Source organism: Procambarus clarkii, chromosome 6, assembly GCF_040958095.1.
Source record: "Procambarus clarkii isolate CNS0578487 chromosome 6, FALCON_Pclarkii_2.0, whole genome shotgun sequence".
Lineage (NCBI taxonomy): Eukaryota > Metazoa > Arthropoda > Malacostraca > Decapoda > Cambaridae > Procambarus > Procambarus clarkii.
In genome coordinates, this window is record NC_091155.1 from 45,855,690 (window position 1) to 45,872,941 (window position 17,252).

At 47.9% G+C, this 17,252-nt stretch overlaps 1 protein-coding gene across 1 annotated transcript in view; it reads left to right on the forward strand.

The window, feature by feature from the left end:
- Nucleotides 1-17,252, forward strand: part of LOC123754085 (metallo-beta-lactamase domain-containing protein 1) — a gene marked incomplete at its 5' end in the record, with an annotated part of 110,516 nt that overhangs the window by 616 nt on the left and 92,648 nt on the right.

Sequence of the window (17,252 nt, forward strand, 5' to 3'; positions counted from 1 at the left end):
TACAAGGTAGGAAACTATGAGGATATAATCAGGTACTTTTTGGGGGTCCGTCTAATTACGGCAAGCTACCACAAGCTACACAAGCTTCACAAAGCTTCCTGGCAATACGTTAGTAATGAATAAATATGATATGTTAGGTTAGGCTGACCTAACCTAACCTAACCTAACTTAACCTAACCTAACCTAACCCAACCTAACCTAACCTAACCTAACCTAACCTAACCAAACTAAACCTAACCTAACCTAACCAACACTTGGATCGTTGACCTGATTTGGTGTCACCAGCTCTTTATTTTCGTCTAATTTCTTTATAAAAAGATACTTTTTCAGATTAAAATTATGTTTTTTCGTGTTGTACATTCAGCACCAACATTATAATGAGTAAATATATCATATTTATTCATTACTAACGTATTGCCAGGAAGCTTTGTGAAGCTTGTGTAGCTTGTGGTAGCTTGCGGTAATTAGACGGACCGACTTTTTGGTTTTATTTTTGAACAAGGTATAGGTTGGACAATATTTAATTCATCAGGGAGAGAGTTTCAAAGACTGGGCCCTTTTATTTGCATGAAGTGTTTGCACAGATTTAGCCTGATTCAGGGGATAACAAAGAGATATTTATTTCTGGTGTGATTATTATTGCTAAATATGGGTTTTATTACACCTATCAAGGAAAAGTTTCAGATCAAGAATAGCATTTAGGAACAAGGTTTTTGTACATGTAGATAGCATATAAGAATGTGTGGAGTGAGTGTATGTTTAGCATGTTAAGGCAATCCTTAGCAATGTTGATTGTTGGAGAATCAGCAAGATGAGATTGCTGGAGAAGTGTTGCAGTACATATAATTTATGTCTTGGACAGGAAGTCTGTACTAAGCTTATGGAGGTCACCCTAAACTAACTACTAACATTTTTCAGGCTGCAGCCCACAACAGTTGTCTAACTCCTGGTTACCTGTATCATTGTTAGGGGAACAGTGGCATTGGGTGAAAGGAAACGTGTTCGACTGTTGTCTTGCCTGAGGGATTGAACCCCCTGGTCCCTCTGTTGTGAGTCGAGGACATAAACCACTATATCAGGAAAAACTCATGTTTCATTAAGGTTATATAATATATATTTTATTAAATGGGAGCATATAAAAATGAATATGCCTCAGTATTTAATTTAATATATTGTGTATTACTTTACTGTACATACATTGAATATCTATGAATAATAAGTATTAGGGCATCACAAATTAATGTTATTATTAAACTTTCAATGTACCTCATTACACGTGAGCCCTTTCTTTCACCAATCTTCTTCTTCATGATGTGCCTGGGCATACTTCTCAGTAGGTCACATCTTAGAAAGGGGTAATTTAAAGTAGGCATGAAAACCTTGGCATGAAGTTTATTTGAATTTATACAGTTGCTAAAGGGAAAAATTCCCTTCAGCAACTCGACAATCATTGTTCTTTCTCTTAGTTCACTGGCTTTAAATTACTTAGACCACTTGCTGAACAATCTTGAACAGGTCTTAAAGCACATGAAATTTTTTAAGTTTTCAAACTTCTGGTGTGCTAACAAACTATTGAATTCTTTATTACTTAAAATCAAATCAAAACAAAATCAAAATGTTTATTCAGGTAAAAGTACATACATAGGAGATGAGTTACAAACATAATGTTGGATTTATTGATAGCTAGTAATATAATACCTAAAGCCACTAATACGCACAGCGTATCAGGCAAGGTGTGGGGAAAAAAATCCACTTAGACTAAAGCTTAATACTAATTGAGATTAAAGTATAAATTGTGCAGAAAAAGAAAAAATGGGGGGGGGGGGAACGTGGCAGAAATCGGCAATTATACAACTTATTCAAACAGTATTGTTTGAAAATATCAAGACATGGGTTGACAATTTGAGGGTAAGGTAGGTTACATGATGTTAATTAGGCAGTAGTTTGTTTTCTCTTAAAGTGGTTAAAAATTTCTCTTGAAAATAAATTATTTTGAATTTTTTAAGCATGTTGAATTGATGTAAATATGTAATACCATTACGTGTTATCGTTTTAGAATTCCCATTGTTAAAGACGGGAAGCCTCTGTGTAATTACCTAAGTATAGTTACAGGATAAGAGGTGGTGTAGGTGAGGTGGCATGTAATGCTTTGAAGCTACTGACGTTTATGGCCCACTCCACCTCACTTAACTTGATATAACTGTCTACCACTCTGTTTACAAAAAACAAAAAACTTTTTTATATTTTTTCCGCATCTTTGTTTCCTTTAGCATGAATCTGTGTTTTCTTGTTCGGGAAGTTGCTGGTTTCAGGAATTCCTCTTTGTCAATCTGGTTGATTCCTGTTAGTATTGTGTAAGTGGTGATCATATCAGCTCTTTTTCTTCAATATTTTTCAAGCTTAGACATATTTAACCCCTCTAGCCTCTCTCTGTAACCCTTGTTTTTCAATTCCGGAAGCCATTTTGTAGCATGCCTTTGCACCTTTTCCAGTTTAGGTGCCCAAAATTTCTTTAGTATTTTGCAATCCATGCATTTAAAGCATGGATGCTACTCAATCTACATAAAGTTACTCATTTGGAAAGAGTAGCATAGGCTCCTCAAACAATGTTCTATATGTGGTCCTTAGGTAACGGTCGTCTATCTAGAATCTGCCCTACATTGTTATTTAATTAATTATTATTATTATTATTATTATGATTGTTATTATTTTTTTATAAGAAGGTACAATGGTTTATGAGATTGCTTAATACTGTATTGGTATTTTTACTTTCTTGCAAAGCCACTTATACAGTACTCATAGTGTTTTGGGCAGAAATCTTTCGGGCCTCTCTCTTATCACAATTTTTTTAAAGCTTTTTTGCATAATTTGTATGTTGTGTGGGGTCTATTTTCTCCTGTTTCACATTTCATAATGTGGCATTTATTCACATTAAATTCCATTTGCCAAGTTTTTATCCATACACTTATTTTGTCCAGGTCTTCTTGAAGGTCATAAGAATCATCTAAGTTTCTGTAATATCTTAGCATCATAAGCAAACATGTTCATATAATTATCATTAAACACAGACACATAGACACACACACATGCACGCACATATGCATGCATACTATCATGCACACTTACTCATGTCAGTACAGTAGTTTCAAAGTACTATACGACAGAGTACTGGGAAGATGGGACAACACAAGCGGAACTCTCATCCTGTAACTACACTTAGGTAATTACATAAAAATTAGTATATGCAGCAGTTGTGTGGGGCCCAAATCTCAAGAAGCACATAAATAAACTGGAAAAGTTGCAACTGCATTCTACAAAATAGCTTCAGGAACAGAAAAACAAGAGTTACGAGGAGAGACTAGAGGCGCTAAACATGCCAAAACTAGAAGATTGAAGAAAAAAAGGTGATATGATCACCACTCACAAAATTCTAACAGGAATCGACCAAACTGACATACAGGAATTCCTGAAACCAGCAACTTCACGAACAAGAGGACACAGATTCATGCTAAGGAAACAAAGGTGCCGAAAAATATTAAAAAGTTTTCTCTTGCAGAGTGGTAGATGGTTGGAACAAGCTAAGTGAGAAGGTGGTGGAGGCCAAAACCGTTAGTAGTTTCAAAGCGTTATTCAGCAAAGTACTGGGAAGACAGGACACAACGAGCATAGCTCTCATCCTGTAGCTGCACTTAGGTAATTACACAAACACACACAACAGTTGATAAACTCAATTTCAAGAGTAGACACTATGGGGAACTTAGAAATTCTTTAATGTGTTTAATTGGACAGACTTGTTGCTAGGCAAGAAAGTAAATGAGATGTATGCCAAATTTTGCAAAATATACGATGAAGGCACACAAACATTCATACCAACATTAATTTGGGAAGGGGTTACAGCCAGAGTCAACACCTGCATCAGAGGAGCTCCAAGATATTTCAAAATCCTAAGTATTGTAGAACAGGTTGATGACTGTGAGTGGTGTCCCAATAAACATAATGGTGTAGTGTACTTGAAAAATAGGTGAGATAAAACAAATATGCAAGGGAAAAGTGAAATAATTGGATAAAAAAAGTTGCCATAGTGTAAACAGCGCAGACGACAAAATTCAAGATGGCCATCAGCAAGAAGAAAAACAAAACAGCTGGATTTTGGTAGATTCAATAAGGAAGGCAATAATATAAGCAGTCTACACAATAAGTTGGCAAAATTACACATTATTGTGAACTATCATGTAGAAATAATCAGTAAATTGAGAGAAAGTAATGACCACTTGAGCAGCAAAGTATTAGATCTTGAAGGGCTAGTGAAAGAATTATGCAAGGACAAGAATCAATGGGAAGCTAAATGCAAAGCCATGGAAGAGGAAAATAAACTATTGAAAATAGTTTTTGAAGAAGTTAAAGCAAATCTAAACATAAATACCTTCAGTAGGTTAGGTAAGGAAATCCAACAGGAAAAATAGATGGAGGAGGTTACACAGGCAATAGAACAGTGCAAGAAGGATATGCAACTCACCTATGTACAAGTGGCCAGGGAGAAGGAAAAAAATAGAAGCAGCTTTAAAGGAAGTCAAACACTGCAGCAACCAGGATAAAACAAACATTAGTCTGGAAGTCAGAAAGAAACTGGCATCAAATCTGAAATTGGTGCAAAACACAGTCGATTGAAGTTTCCTATTAATTTTTGGTTGCAAAAAAAAGGAGATAATATCTAGGTCAGAAAGAGCAGTAGAAGAAGCGAAAGTAATAGTTAAAATTGTTGGACTAGTAGAAGGTCTTACAACCAAAGAGAATGCCTGCGACTACAGTAGAATTGGCAGGTACAAAAAAGGGAAAGATCGACCCTTAAGGATCACCCTAAATGGTGCTAAACAGATGAAAGAAGTACTGTACTAAGGAATGTTAGGAAATTACAAAGTGATGAGGAAGAGAAATTATGGTCATTAAGAGGAGCTCTTTCAAAAGAAGGCAGAGAGAAGCTGAAACTGAATCTTGTAGAGGCAAATCATCTAAATGAGAGCAGGAATAAAGAATTTTTTTTTTTTACAAGTTGATGGGGGCAATCAAGCCAGTGAAATGATACAAAAAGTCAAACCAATAAAAATTACTAGAGAAAGGGGGAGTGAAGAATAAGGAAAGAGGGAACACGTTCCTGAAAATTTTAAACACCAACACAGACGGAGTGAGATCAAGGATACTGGTGTAAAGTGATGTAATACAGCTGCAAACGCCAGACATTGTTGCATTCATGGAGACGAAACTTGAAGATATTTTAAAAGAGGCTATATTCCCAAGGGGCTAATACGTTTGGGGATGGGACACAAAAATTAAGAAAGGCAGTGGCGTTGCTGTGCTGGTGAAGGAATATCTAAATATAAACAAAATAATGATTGACAATTCACGAGAAGTTGACATGATTACACTGGAGATCTGCAATCAGGATGATAAGCTAGTAATCATAAATGCATATAGTCCACTGTCATGCAACACATGGACAAAGGAGGAGCTGGATAATAAACGAGAGGGTCTTATAACAATACTGAGACAGATTATAGCAAGAGCGGATAAAGATAGATCATGACTGTTAGTAGTGGGTGACTTCAACTTGAAATCCATAGACTGGGAGGCATATGAAGCTAGAACAGAGGACTTTAGGACCTGTAGATTTGTGAACCTCATCCTGGAAACATTCATGTATCAACACATTAACCCATTGACTGCGCATATTATCGCGCATATTGGGGGGCCTGGTAGCGAAAAATATTTGAATTATGTAAAAATAACTTAAAAATGTTAAACAAATTTCCAACTTATTGGCTTCAGTGTTGTGAAACTTTCAGCAAAATATTCTCAGAAATTTATTTTAGACGAATGTTTAAAATATAAGAACGTTTTGTTAATAAGGAGAACAGCTCCTAATAATTGGAACTGAAGGATAATGCAGTAATAAAGAGATGCAAGCACCTGTCCGACGATCAAAGAAGAAGAATAGTAGAAAGAAATGTCCACAAAGTGGATATGCAGTTAGTGCCTTTATATCATTGCTGAGTAATACATAATAACATAAATAATAATGAGTAACTATGTTATGCTCTATTTTGTTATATATCAAATAAATACATTGTCCAATGTTAATATATGTTACTTTCATCAATGTCCCAAAAATATTTTTTCTGGGGGGAGCCCCGTCGGCTCCCCGGAGCTATCCCAGGCTGATATGCTAATGTCAGACTTTGGCATCAGTCATGTGTATGGAGTTCTTAGGCCTACCGGGGACCACGGCCAGAACCGGGCCCCCTCAGAGAGGCAAGGGGAGCAATGGCCTATAGAAGCCCCCGTGTAGTTGGAAGCATTCTATGTCTGCCATCGACCGGAACAGGCACCCAGAAAGGTAAGCGCCCCAAAACAAACCCCTATTCTGGTTAAAATTGCTACCTAAAACCGAACTAGTGGATAGAACTCCCCAACCGAAAACAAGCAAACTAGTGTGACGTCACACACTGCCGCGCCGCTGTCTGTGCAGCTCCCCCCTCCCCGGGAGGGGGAAGGGGGAGCCCCAGACCCCCCGCGCCGGCTACCCACACCTCAGTTCTTGAGGCTGATGCTATAGGCGATGGTCGTGTGCTCTGGCTCCGGTGTCGCTACTGCACTGTGCTTTGCGTGTGGTGTTAGTTTTGTGGGTGCGAGAGCCAGGAGTTATCTTCAGTACTTGGGCTGCATGCGCCTAGGGCTGCCTTCCCTAGGTGCCCTGTAAGTACTGCCCTTGGGGCTTGGGGCCACCTTCCACAGGCTCCTCGGGGTCTGCCTCTGCTGGTCCGTTTTACCTTTCAGTTTTTTCGGCCGCCTGTTGGGCTCTTGGGTGTTCTGTTCTCCCTTGTTACCGGCAGGTAAGAGGCAGTTTGCACTGGTAGGGGCGCAGGGTGCTGCTCAGCTTGTATTTCCCGACATCGCGGCCGGCTCTGTTCCTTGGGGTTCGCTGTCCTCTTGCGGGGTTTTGTTTTTCTTTTTGTTTTTGCCTGGTGGGGGGTTCTGTCATTTTATTCAGTTTGTTTTTGCCCTTCCACTGTTCTCCTCGGTGGCGCCCCCTGCTAGGTCCCCGTGAGTGTACACGTCCCTGGGATTCAGCTTTAGAAGTTTGCTTGGTAGTTTTGGGCGCCGGTTTGCAGCACCCTGCCTGGGACTACCTGAGCGCGAGTCCTCTTAAAGTAAACGCTCAGGACCCTGGGAATCCCCTAGGGGGCGCGTGGGTCCGATGGATGTGACCCCGGAGTCCCCACTCGCTGTGTGCGAGTTTGAGGGTTGCTCGGTCCCCTTGTCTCAGGGTGACCCTCATTGTTTTTGCCTCTGCCACGCTGCCTGTTGGGTCGGTGATACTTTCGACCCTGAGTCCTGTGAGTGTTGCTGCTTGCTTGTGACTCAATTTACCCAATCCTCTGATGATTCTATTCGGGTACGGGCGGCACGTGCGTTGCAGTCTAGGTTTCGTCTGTTACAACGCGCTCGGTTGGTTGCTTCTCCGGATGCCCCGGGGCTGCCCCGCTTTGCTTTTCGAGACCCGGACTTGGGGGTGGGGGTCGCTTCGATCCTGGTTCAGTCCGCACCTCCTCGTCCTTCCCCTTCTGTTCGTTCTGGTCCCCCGCCCCTGCTTCCGGCCCCGAAACGTCTGAGGGTTTCGGGGTCGGAGCAGGGGTTACTTGATCTCGAGACTCGGGCAGCTTCGGGGGTTGCCCCTTCCGGGGGGGCGGCAGAGGCATTCGAGTCTTGTCTCCCGGCCGAAGCTTCAGGGTCTGACCAGTGGGCCCCCCTTCCTCCAGCTTTTCCGGCTGCTCCGTCCTTGTCTTGTGGGGTCGGGGCTTGGGGAGAGGACTCGGCCTCGGGTCCTGTGGTGACGGACCTCGAGGCTGGGGAGGGGCTGACTTGGGGGCCTTGGGCCCCGCTGGACCCCGCCTGGGTTTTTCTTCGCACTGAGCGGGGCTTATTGTTACAAGGAGTGGGGTTTTCTTTTCCCCCCTCTGCGTACGAGTTGGATTTGGTGTCGGCCCCTCCCCGGGTTCGGTTCCGTGTTCCCCCGGGTACGTCGGTTCCGTCCTTCCGGAGGTTTTCGGCTTATCGCATCCAACCTGGTGTGGTGCGAGCGGCCTTTGCAGCTTACCTCCTGCGTGACCCGGATTATGCCTCGGAAATGGATCCGTCCACGTTCAGGTTTGGGACTTTGTTCCCTTTCTGGCTCCGTTACGAGGTTCCGGAGTCGTCCTGGCTAGCAGACTGCCCCTTGTTTGGTCTGGATTCCTGGCATTCCTTCTGTCGTTCCCGCACGCTGGAGTGGCGGGAAGCTTCCACGGTGCTTCAGGTTTTCCTGGGGGGTGAACTTGAGTACCTGAATGAGTGCTTGTTTGCCCCTGCCCTTCCCCGCGATGTGGGCGTTATTCAGCTCCATGTGCAGGTTCCCTCCCTTTCGGCGGCGCTCGTGGCGGAGGACTTGCGCGCCCGGGGCCTTTTGTGTTCGGCCTTGCGGTTCTTTTCCCTCCTGGAGCTGTCTTCGGATTGGCTCGTGTAGGATGTGGGGACGCTTGGGTCCGTCCTGGGGTCCGGCACCTTGTCCTCGGCTGCGCGTTCGTCGGCTACCTTGTTGAAGCTGTTCACGCCGATTTTGCGGGATGCGGTTTCCCTGTTCTATGCTTCCCGTCTCGCGTGTCGGCAGGCGGTGCTGGGTTCCTCCGTGGAATCTGCTTGGGCTCTGGCTCTTAGGCGTTCTTCACCTTTTTGTCCTCTCCTGTTTGGGGAGTCGGCCGTGGCGCAGTTTATTCAGGCTGCGTCGGCGGCTTGTCGTCCGATGTCGGACTTGTTGGTTTTCCGGGGGTCCCGGGGTGGGTCTTCCCGGAAAGGTCGTGCCAGGGCTCGGGGTTCCTCTCGTCGTGGTAGGCCTCTGGTGTTAGGTTTGGGGTTGGCTCCTCCTGCGGACCCTCCCTCGTCTGGTCGGCGCGGTGTTCGCGCTGTGCGGGGTTCTGGGTCTCGTAAGGGTCGCCGGCCCTTTCGCGGTTTGCCCCCTTGACGGGGCGATGGGGGGGCGGCTTGCGCTGTTCGCCCGCGCCTGGTCCCACGATTCGTGGGCCTTTCGGGTCGTGTCTCGCGGCCTGCGGTGGCGTTGGGTGGCCCCTCCCCCCTTTGGGGGGTCGGGGCTGGCAGGGCAGGTTTCTTCCCCTGCGCTCTGTCTTAGAGTGGGTACGCTTGGGTGTCGTCCCTCAGATGGGTTTCCCGTCTGTTTCCGGTTCCGAAACGGGACTGCGCGGTCCTGCGGTTCATTCTGGACTTGTCCCGTCTGAACCCCTGGGTTCATTGCCCCTCCTTTCGGATGACTACGCTGTCTCAGGTTCAGCTCCTCTTGGAGCCGGGAGCTTGGATGGTGTCCCTGGACCTCCGGGACGCTTATTGGCATGTCCTGATTCATCCGCAGTTCAGGGACTGGCTCGGTTTTGTTGTGGGGCGTCTGAGTTACCGCTTTCGTTGTCTCCCGTTCGGGTTGAACCTGGCACCTCGCGTGTTCACGCGCCTTACACGGGTTGTGGTGGCTCGTTTGCGTCTCCTAGGTGTTCGGGTGTTGGCCTACCTCGACGACTGGCTGGTTTGGGCTCCCAGCCAGTCAGCTTGCTTGCTAGCCAGGGATTTGGTTCTTTCCCAGCTCGCCGAGTTCGGGTTCTTGGTGAACTGGAGGAAGTCCCATCTGGTTCCCTCTCAGGTTCGGACTTGGGTGGGTCTCGTTTGGGACTCTCGAACCGCCTCCTTGTCTCTCCCTCCGGAGTCTCTCCTGCGGCTGCGGTCCCGCCTTCGTCTGTTTCTGGGGGGCCCTCGGGTCACCCGGCGGTTGCTCGAGGGGCTGTACGGGAGCCTGAACTTCGCGATGGTGGTCTACCCGCCGGGTCGGGTTTGGCTTCGACGGCTGTTCTGGTTCCTTCGGGGTTCCCCCTTCCACCTCTCTCGCAATTGCAGAGTTCGACCCCCGGAGGCCTTGCGTCGGTTGATGCGTCACCGGCTTCCTCTTCGGGTTTTTCGGGGTTCAGTGCCTTGGCGCCTACCCGAGCCCTCGCTCGATGTGTACACGGATGCGTCATCTCTCGGCTGGGGTTTTTTGACCAGTTCTCACCAGGCCGGCCAGGGGCGTTGGGATCCGTTCTTCCGTCGAGCTCACAGCATGGTGCGAGAGTTCGCGGCAGTGTGGTTTGCTCTGGGGAGGATTCGGGTGGCCCGCGGATCGACGATTCGGCTCCATTCGGACTGCTCTCCGGTGGTTCATTGCCTGACCCACGGGGGTTCGATGCGATCCTTGTCTCTTTGGGGTTGGTCGCTTCGGGTGACTCGTCTGCTGAGTTCTCGGGGTTTGGCTCTCCTGGCGGTTCACGTACGGGGCGTGTCCAACGTCTTGGCCGACGCCCTGTCTCGCTTCGTTCCCCTCTCCACAGAGTGGACGGTCGACGACGAGTCCTTCCGTTGGCTTTGCCAGACATTCGGGCGCCCCGAAGTGGACCTCTTCGCGTCGGCGTGGTCGCGGCGTCTTCCCGTTTATGCGGCGCCCTTCCCCGATCGCGAGGCCGTCGGGGTCGATGCCTTTTGGCTAGACTGGTCGAGGTGGGGGTTCCTGTACCTCTTTCTCCCGGTTCGGCTGTTGCTCCAGGTCCTGATTCGCTTAGAGACTTACCAGGGGAGAGTTGTCCTTCTGGCCCCTTGGTGGCCGGCCCAGCCTTGGTTTCCGGCGCTGGTTGCTCGGTGTCCGAACCCGAGGGTTTTCCCACGGCTCCGCCTCTTTCAGCAGATCGGGCCGGTACGTCACGTGGCTGGTTCGATCTTCTCCTCGAGTCTTCGCGTATGGTTTTTTTGACTCGAGTCTATCATCATCTCTATGGTGATCAGGTGGCCTCCTTGTTGGTGTCCCACCTGAGGGCTTCTTCTCGGCGGCAGTATGAAGTTTCCTGGCGGTCCTTCCGTTTCTTTTTGCGTCTTCGTCGTGTTAGTTCCTTGTCTGTTCGGGTGGTCTTGTCCTTCCTCTCGTGGTTGTTTCAGGACCGTCATCTTATGCCTAACACTGTCGCTTCGTATCGTGCGGCGCTGGCGGAGCCGCTTCAGCTTACTTTCGGTATCGATGTTACGTCTGCGCCGTTTCGCAAGCTGTCTCGTGCATTGTTTCACCTCCGGCCTGCTCATGCGTCGCCTGAGCCGTCCTGGTCTTTGGACAGAGTGCTCGCTTTCCTTTCATCTCCTTGTTTCGTTGTGACCCCTTCGGTCCAGGATTGTTTTTCCAAGGCACTTTTCTTGTTGGCTTTGGCCTCTGGGGGTCGGGTAGGGGAGCTTCATGCTCTCCTCCGGCGCAGGGGTTTCTGCTCTTTTGGTCGTGGTGATTGTTTTGTTCGTTTGCAGCCGTCTCCTTCTTTTCTGGCAAAGAATGAGACTGCTGCGTTCCGGAGGGGTCCATGGGTGGTTGATGCTTGGTTGGTCAGGCCGGGGGTGCATCATGGTTTGTGTCCGGTTGCGGCGCTTCGCCGTTATTTGCGCGCCACAGCTTCTGTGTCCGGGGACGCGCTGTGGGTTGATCCGGTTTCCCTTCTTCCCTGTTCGCGGGTTCGGGTCTCTCAGGTCGTCCGCAGGGTTATTAAGTCCAGCCAGCCTGCAGTCTATCCCCGTGCCCATGACGTTCGTAAGTTCGCGGCTCTTGCTGCCGTCTTTGGGAATATGTCTTGGTCTGATATTCGGGCGCGGGGATTTTGGCGGTCGAACAGGGTCCTGGCTGCTCGTTACCTTGTGAATGTCCCTGGGCCTCGTCGGGCCTGTGTTGCTTTGGGTCGGTGGTTGCAGCCAGTTGTCTCGGCTTCGAGTCGAGGAGTGAGTGACGACCGCCTCCCGGGTAAGTCCCTCTTTTTTCTGTCTGTGGGTAGTTAGCTCCGGGGAGCCGACGGGGCTCCCCCCAGAAATCCAGCGTTGAATGTAATGAAATGCCATTTTCTGGGTTAGTCCCGGAGGCTCCCCGGCATCCCTCCCTCCCTCCGGTCGGCGGTTTTTCACGTTTTTGACATCCAGCCTCAAGAACTGAGGTGTGGGTAGCCGGCGCGGGGGGTCTGGGGCTCCCCCTTCCCCCTCCCGGGGAGGGGGGAGCTGCGCAGACAGCGGCGCGGCTGTGTGTGACGTCACACTAGTTTGCTTGTTTTCGGTTGGGGAGTTCTATCCACTAGTTCGGTTTTTGGTAGCAATTTTAACCAGAATAGGGGTTTGTTTTGAGGCGCTTACCTTTCTGGGTGCCTGTTCCGGTCGATGGCAGACATAGAATGCTTCCAACCACACAGGGGCTTCTATAGGCCATTGCTCCCCTTGCCTCTCTGAGGGGGCCCGGTTCTGGCCGTGGTCCCCGGTAGGCCTAAGAACTCCATACACATGACTGATGCCAAAGTCTGACATTAGCATATCAGCCTGGGATAGCTCCGGGGAGCCTCCGGGACTCACCCAGAAAATGGCATTTCATTACATTCAACACTGATTTTTTTACAGTAAACTATACTGAAAACCTATATTCTAATTTGATGGAAATGAAGATCATATGCTATTCTGAGAGAATAATAACATTAAATGAACAATTGGTGATAGTTCATATTTTTAATTCTGAATTGAAAATCTGAAGTTTTCAATATTCAAATTTAAAATTAATTTTGATTTGCTTGTTTTCAAGCTACGCTGTGATCATTTAGATAAAGTTGGAGAATTTGCCTAGTTGATTATTACAAAGAAAAATTGAAAAGTGTTTGTGCAAGTTTTAAAAACTTATGTTAAATTATTTTATGTCAAATCGTATACAGTGATACCTCGAATAACGATCTCCTCAAATGGCGAACATTTTGGGTAACGACCGGCCCGATCGCCGACAATTCGTCTCGTATGGCGACCGCTCGTTTGAATAACGACGACACCACATGGTGGGGTCGCGCTGCTTCTTGCACATTCTCGGACACCTCCGACGATGCAAATAAATTATGCTGTTTTTGTTTAAAGATGCTAATGATGCTGGGATATAGAGGGGTGATTGCTGAGATGTTGCAAAGCATTGACTTTTTTTAGAAAAAAGAAATGAAATGTTTTGAAATACAACAAATGTCAAAAAGATTCATTCGGTGGTCGGCAGGTAGGCTGCTCCATGTTTTTAAATAAAAAAAAATGAAAATAAAAAAAAATTAAAAATTTGCAAAACAGAACAAATGTCAAAAAGGTTTGTTCGGTGGTCGGCAGGTAGGCTGCTCTATGTTTCTTAAAAATAAAAAAAAAATAAAAATAAAAAAGCGGTTGAAACAATTTGAAAAACGGACAAATGCCATAAAGGTTCGTTCAGTGTTTGTCGAATAGGCTGCTCCATTATTGAAACGTAAATGAAAAATACAAAACAAATGGAACACATTTGAAACAAAGAAAGATTGCTATAATCTTTCTTTAATCTATAAAGGCAAGCATTGCTCTAATCTACAAAAGTGGCAGCAGGGAAGACCCTCCACCCCTCAATTATAGACCTGTATCATTCACAAGTGTAATTGTCAAAATATTGGAAAAAATAATTAAAACTAAATGGGTAAAACATCTGGAGAAAAAAGGGCAAAATGACAGACATTATGATTTTCAATCTGGAAGATTCTGTGTGACGAATTTTCTCGGTTTCTATGAACGAGCCACAGAAATTTTACAGGAAATAGATGGTTGGGTTGACTGCATCTATCTGGACCTAAAAAGGCTTTAAACAAAATTCCACATAAGAGGTTGTTCGGAAAACTGAAACATATTGGAGGAGTGACAGGTAGGCTTCTAACATAGATGAAAAATTTTCTGACAGAAAAATGAGGGCAGTAATCAGAGGCAATGTATCGGACTGGAGAAATATCACAAGTGAGTACCACAGGGTTAAGTTCGCGCACCAGTAACATTCATTGTTTACATAAATGATCTACCCGATGGAATAGAGAATTATTGGAACATGTTTGCTGCTGATGCTAAGATAATAGGGAAGAAAAGAAACTTAGATGATTGTCATGCCCTTCAAGAAGACCTGGACAAAATAAGTGTATGGAGCACCACTTGACAAACAGAATTGAATGTATATAAATGCCATGTTATGGAATGTAGAAAAGGAGAACATAGACCCCACACAACCTTACCTTGAGGTTACCTTGAGGTGCTTTTAGCGTCCCCGCGGCCCGGTCGTCGACCAGGCCTCCTGGTTGCTGGACTGATCAACCAGGCTGTTGGACGCGGCTGCTCGCAGCCTGACGTATGAGTCACAGCCTGGTTGATCAGGTATCGTTTGGAGGTGCTTATCCAGTTCTCTCTTGAACACTGTGAGGGGATTGCCGGTTATGCCCCTTATGTGTAGCACAACATATAAATTATGTGAGAAATCTTTAAAGAATTCTGATAAGAAAGAGATTTAGGTGTGGTTCTAGATGGAAAACTATCACCTGAGGACCACACAAAGAACTTTGTGCGAGGAGCCTATGCTACACCTTCTAACTTCAGAATTGCTTTTAAATACATGGATGGTGAAATACTTAAGAAATTGTTCACAACTTTTGTTAGACCAAAGCTGGAATATGCAGCAGTTGTATGGTGCCCATATCTTAAGAAGCACCTCAACAAACCCCCTCCGTGGTGCCTCCTTGCCGTGGTGAGGGGTTCATGTACACCTCCCTGGGACAGGTGTGGGTTGCCTGTGCCCCCTCTCCTGCCCCGTCTTTGGGTGGTGTACGTGCTGAAGGGCACCATGTAGGGGCCTTGTGAGCCATTGGACCACCCGCTGGAGGGGTCGCCTGTGAGGGGCCGCCCTGAGTGGATGGTTGGGTGTCCAGGCTGGGGCAATAGGGGGACTGGGGTCTTAGCACCAGTGTGTGGGAGAATGAACGAAGTAGTAGGACTCCCCTGTTGAAAAGGGGGAACACTGCTGGGGTCGACACACCCTGCACTGGCCCGCGCTCGGCCTCCCTGGCTGCCCTGGTAGGTGGTATCCCTTGGTTCCGGGTCCCATCCCTTGTATATTGGTTTGCTATATGGATGACGACTTGACTACTCCTAACCAGGCTCATGGGGTGGGCGACCAGGCCCCTGAGCCGGACCGTCCTGGAAGACCGGGATCTGTAGCCTCCGCTACAGAGCCCGGTTTAGGCCCAGACCGGACTCTTCCTCCCTGCTCCCCTCCCTTTTCTGTGGTTGGGTCGAGCCCCAAGCCTGCTGTGGTGACCGTCTCGTCCCCTTGCACGGCTCCATCTCTTCTTGCGACTACTGCACCTTTCGACCCGTCTCTCTACGGGTTCTCATCGCTGTACCCGCCACGGCCGCTCTCGTATGCTCCCTTCCCATCCTACTTCGTTCCATGCTTTGTTTGGTCCTGCTACATGGACTAAGTACTTTGACCTCCATCCTTTGGACTCAACTCCTCCTGACGATTTTTCCCTTCATAGGCATCTTGTCGATTCCATGGATGCCTCTGTCACCTTCAACCCCACTCGTCTTGGTACCCGTGTCGTTGCTGCTGCTCCTCAGGATGCTGCCACTCGCTTGGCCGCCTTAACCTGCCTTGGCGAAACCCCTGTTCGAGTCTCTAAGAACGCTCGGTTGAATGCCAGTGTGGGCACTGTTCTCCTCCCGCACCATGTTGCGACCGGTGTTAGGGATCTCAAGGACTGCCACGAGAATATCAAGCATATCCTCGAGGCCCAGGGTCATTCTGTCCTCCAGGTAGATACATTTACTCGTCCCCCTCGTGGTCATCGCCGTCTACCTCTTCGGGTTGTGAAGGTTACCTTTGATGGTAGGACCCTTCCATCCTCTGTCATTCTTGCTGGTGCCAGGTGCTCCGTTCAGGAGTATATTCCATCTCCTCGGCTCTGCAGTAAGTGCTGGAAGTTTGGGCATGGTACCCTCAAATGCTCTAGTCCTGTCTCTCTCTGTCCCCTGTGTGGAAGCGAGGGTCACTCTAAGTTGGAGTGCACTTCTCCCCAGGCCCGCTGCCTCAATTGCGGTGAGGCCCACCCTACCTTCTCCCGTGCGTGCATTCGTTACAAACTTGAGGCGGCTGTCCTCAACTTGAAGCACCGGGACCGTTTGTCTTTTCCTGAGGCTCGGCGCCAAGTTCATCGTCTCCCCTCTTTCACCGGTGTCTCCTATGCTCGCATGGTGCGCTCTTCCTCTCCTCGTCCTTCCCGCCTTCCTCAGTCTCACAACCGTTTCCGAGACTTAGACCCGGACACGCCCACCACCACCTCCCCTGTTTCCCTCCGTTCTGTCCCGAAGGGTCCCCCTCCTGGTTCTCTGTCTAGGGCTCCCCTTCTTTCTACCCAGTCTGTCACGTCTCCTTTGTCTTCTATTTTCTCTCCTTCTAGTCCTCCTTCCCGTCCTTCTCCTCCGTCTCTTGGCTCTCCATGCCGCCTGACTGTGTAGGCCGACGTCCATCGCTCTCCTGATGGTTGTGTTGTTCGCTCTCGCTCTTCTTCTCCTATCGAGACACTGGAGTCTGTTGCCCAGTACGTTGCTGCTGGGATGCCTGTATCTTTGAGTAAGAAGCGGAAACCTGGCTCCTCCCCTTCCTCCTCCCCTGTCGGTAAGAAAGCTTCGCTTTCTTATTCACCCCCTACCTCTGATTCTATCGTTCCTTCCCCTCCCGCTTCGGTGGTGGTGCCCCCTGTTCCTACTGTGGGGGTTTCTTTAGCCCCCGGTTCCATCTCGGTTACTGCCCTTGCTGAGGTGCGCTCCCCTCTTTCAACCCCCCCTCCTCCCCTTCCTTCTCCAGACCCCGCTCGTCCACCTCTGGTCCGTCCTCCTGCTTCTTGCCCTCCTTCTTTACTCAGTTTACCCATGCCCCCTAACCCTGACTTCGCTGACCCTGATCCTGACTCTGTGCTTTTTTAGCGTGCTGTGTTCCTTCTTCACCTTTGTTTCTTCTTTGCTCTCTGTTGCTCTCTTCTCTCACTTTTCTGATGTCTTTTCTTCAGTGGAACATCCGTGGATTTTACGCCAATTTCCTTGACCTCCAACTTCTCATTTCACAGTTTTCGCCCCTTTGTGTCTGTCTCCAGGAGCCGATGCTTGGTTCTCGTCCTGGTCGCTTCCGTGGCTATTCTTTTCTCTCTCAAACTTGGGTTAAGTTTCGCCATTTCGGTACCCTCTGTCCGATTTGGACGAGATTGAAAACAGAAGCACTTGGGTCAGAGGCCGACGCGGGACTCTAGGCGCCGGGCCCG